This window comes from Coptis chinensis, chromosome 2 (genome assembly GCF_015680905.1).
Source record: "Coptis chinensis isolate HL-2020 chromosome 2, ASM1568090v1, whole genome shotgun sequence".
Taxonomy (NCBI): Eukaryota; Viridiplantae; Streptophyta; class Magnoliopsida; order Ranunculales; family Ranunculaceae; genus Coptis; species Coptis chinensis.
Window position 1 is genome coordinate 25,868,256 of NC_141457.1, and position 4,201 is coordinate 25,872,456.

Here is a 4,201-nt window from a genome sequence, read left to right on the forward strand (position 1 = left end):
CGCTTTATTCATTAGTAAAACTATATCAATTTTACGTTTATCAGTATCCAAAAGGCATTGTGGAAAACGTCTTTGTAAAAGTCCAAGACTTTTACTATCCCATCGATTTTGTCATTTTGGATACAGAAGTTGCCTATAACTCCATTCCTATCATCTTAGGGCATCCATTCTTAGCAACTGCTAATGCTCTCATAAACTGTAGTGATGGTTCCATGACCATGTCCTTCGGTAATCTTTTGGTCGAGGTGAATGTGTTCAAGTTGATGAAACAAATTCCAGAGGCTAACATTGATGGTGAGGTTAACATGGTTGACAGCCTTGTGTAAGAATATTTAACAAACTCTTTTCCTGACGAGAAAGTACACTAATTTATTTCCTTTGGCGATTCTGAATTTGATGTCGATGATTATACACAGGAAGTAAACGCGTTATTAGAGTCAATACCACTATTTGACCCTATTACTGTGTTGTCCAGCGACTTGGATGAACATCAATATGCTTTCTCCATGGAAGACGACTTCCCTCAAGAATCTTTAATACCCACTCTTCTCACCCCTGACTTAAAGCCTCTTCCTTTGGATTTAAAATACGTACATCTTGATCCAGATGGTAGTCACCCAATTATCATATCATCACAATTGACTGACGATCAGGAATCTCGTTTAATCAATGTCATGCAAAAACACCATTGTGCTATTGGATGGTCTCTCGATGACATTAAAGGTATTGACCCTAGTGTGTGCACCCATCACATATATCTTGAAGAAAATGCAAAGACGTCGCGTGAACTGCAACGTCGTCTAAACCCAACCATGAAGGATATGGTACGGGAGGAAATTTTAAGGTTACTCGATGTGGGTATTATTTACCATATCTCTGATAATGTTTGGCTGAGTCCAGTACACATTGTTCCCAAAAAGTCTGGCATTACAGTTGTGCGAAATGACAAAGATGAATGCATCTCTGCTCGTATTCCAGTGAAATGGCGAATATGCATTGACTATCGCAAACTTAACACAGTCACTCGTAAGGATCACTTCCCACTTCCCTTCATTGACCAGATGCTTGAACGGTTAGCGGGTCATGCATATTACTGTTTTCATGATGGTTATTCAGGATATTTTCAAATAGTCATAGATCTTGCTGATCAAGAAAAAACAACGTTCACCTGTCCATTTGGTACATTTGCGTATAAACGAATGCCTTTCGGCCTTTGCAATGCCCCTGGCACATTCCAATGCTATATGCTTTACATTTTCAGTGATATGGTTGAACATTTTATGGATGTCTTCATGGACGATTTCTCAATATATGGTGAATTTTTCGATAGCTGTCTATCAAATCTTGAAAAGGTTTTTACAAGTTGTGAAGAGAAAAATCTCGTTCGTAATTGGGAAAAATGTCATTTCATGGTTACAAAAGGAATAGTTCTAGGGCATATTGTTTCAAAGGACAGAATCGAAGTCGATAAAGCTAAGATTGAAAAGATTGCTTCCCTTCCTATACCAAAAATAGTTCACGACATTTGTGCATTTTTAGGACACACAGGGTTTTATAGGAGATTTATTCAAGATTTCTTAAAAGTTGCTCGACCTTTAACCAATCTCCTACTTAAAGATGTCGTATTTGACTTCACTTTCAATTGCAAACAAGCTTTTGAGACCTTAAAATCCACCCTAACTACTGCTCCTATAATTTAACCACCTGATTGGTCTAAACTTTTTGAATTAATATGTGACGCGAGTGACTACGTTATTGGAGCTTTCCTAGGGAAACGCTGAGAGGATAAGCCAATTGTCATTTACTACGCTAGTAAAACTCTCAATGAAGCTCAACGTAACTATACCACCACTGAGAAAGAGTTTCTCGCTGTGGTATATGCCTTGGATAAGTTTCGTCCTTACTTAGTTGGTTCTTCCACAATAGTCTATACTGACTATGCGGCGCTTCGTTACCTATTAGTGAAAAAAGATGCAAAATAGCGGTTGATCCGATGGACTCTCCTCTTGCAAGAGTTTACTCTAGAAATTAGAGATAAAAAAGGTTACGAGAATGTGGTTGCGGACCATTTATCGCGACTCGTTAGTGATGTCGATAATGATACCGAACCCATCTATGATTCCTTTCCAGATGAACACTTGTATTCCTTATTTTCGTCCCCTTGGTATGCTGATATAGTAAATTACCTAGTTACCGAGGAAGTCCCTTCATCTTGGTCTTGTAATGACAGAAAAAAGTTCTTATCCACTGCGAAATTTTATTTTTGGGATGATCCCTACCTTCAAGTATTGTTCCAACCAACTAATCCGCCGTTGCATTCCCGACTGGGAACACAATGACATGTTATCCTTTTACCATGAACAATCTTGCGGTGGTCATTTCAGTGGTAAGAAAACTATGGCCAAGGTTTTACAATGTGGGTTTTATCGGCCAACACTATTTAGAGATGCACATGAACATTGCAAAGCATGCACCCGCTGCCAGCAGCTAGGACGCATTACTCAACGCAATATGATGCCCTTAAATCTAATTTTGATTGTAGAAATTTTTGATGTGTGGGGCATTGATTTCATGGGTCCCTTTCCAAATTCTCATGGCTTTCTCTACATACTGGTAGCTGTTAACTACGTGTCAAAATGGATTGAGGCAATGGCATGCCGTGCGAATGATCATAAGACTATCATGTTGTTCGTAAAAGAAAATATTTTCTCTCGTTTTGGTGTTCCCAAAGCTATCATTAGTGATGTGGGAAAACATTTTTGTAATAAAATATTTGAGTTGTTAGTAAAGAAATATGGAGTCACTCACAAGGTGGCCACTCCGTATCATCCTCATACCAGTGACCAAGTAGAACTCTCTAATAGAGAGATTAAATCCATCTATTAGAACGGCCTTGTGGGCTTATAGTTAATCCATCTAGGAAAGACTAGTCTCTCCGATTATCTGATGCCTTGTGGGCTTATAGAACGGCCTTTAAGACACCTATAGGCATGTCTCCTTACCGCCTCATTTTTGGAAAACCTTGTCACCTACCGGTTGAACTAGAGCATCATGCTTTATGGGCCATCAAAAGCCTAAATTATAATACCAATGCGGCCGGCGAGAAGCAAAAATTGCAGTTAAATGAGCTTGAGGAGATTTGGAGTGATGCCTATGATCTCTCGAAATCCTATAAAGCCAACATGAAAAGAGTGCATGATAAGCACATATTGAGAAAAGATTTCAAAATTGGTCAAAAAGTTTTGTTGTACAACTTAAGATTACACATTTTTCTAGAAAAATAAAAAAACTCGATGGTCTGGTCCTTTCATTGTCTCTGTTGTTACCCCTTATGGGGTTATCTCTTTGAAACATTTAAATGATAACATCGAATTTCAAGTAAATGGCCAACACCTTAAACATTATTATGAGTTGCTCTCTCAAGATGTCGAAAAGTCTCTTCTCCAAGATCCAGTCTACAGAGACTAATAGATTCGCTGGTGTACTTTCTTCCATGTGTTTAAAACAGAGGACATACGCCATTAGGGTAGCCGGGCCCTCTTATATTTTCTTCTCTCAAATCTCATAGAGTGTGTGGTTGCAAGCACCGGAACCTTAGTCCACAAAAACTCTATTTCATAAATGAGTATAAATGTCTTCTGATAATCGAGCAAACGTGTCTTCTGGTAAACAATGGGTACCAAAAATTTCCCCTAGTCTCCTTCCTTTTCTTTTCTTTTCTATTCTCTTCCTCACGAACTTCAGCTCATCATTTGGTGTAAATCTCACCCATCTCGAATAGGTAATGGTCGTAGTACTTTTGCTCGTAAGTGACGTGCGTGAAGGATGGGATGGTGTATGCATTGTCAAACACCCTTCTATTCGGGTCTTAAATTTCTATCCGATAATTGTCAGTATAAGGCATATTTTTGTCTGACACCAGCTGAGCAGGATAAACTTTGTCGTTGCCCCGTTGCTCCCACAGGTTGGGATTCATCTTGAGGATCTAACGTTAAAAGACTCACATTCGTCTTGAGGATTTGATGTTAAAAGACTCACATTCGTCTTGAGGATCTGATGTTAAAAGACTCACATTCGTCTTGAGGATCTGACGTTAAAAGACTCAACATGTATATACTCGTGTCTTTTATTTTTCCCTTTGCACTAAGCATTGTGCACAAAGAGAGTCGTGATATGCAACATCGGATGTTCTCTAATTCGT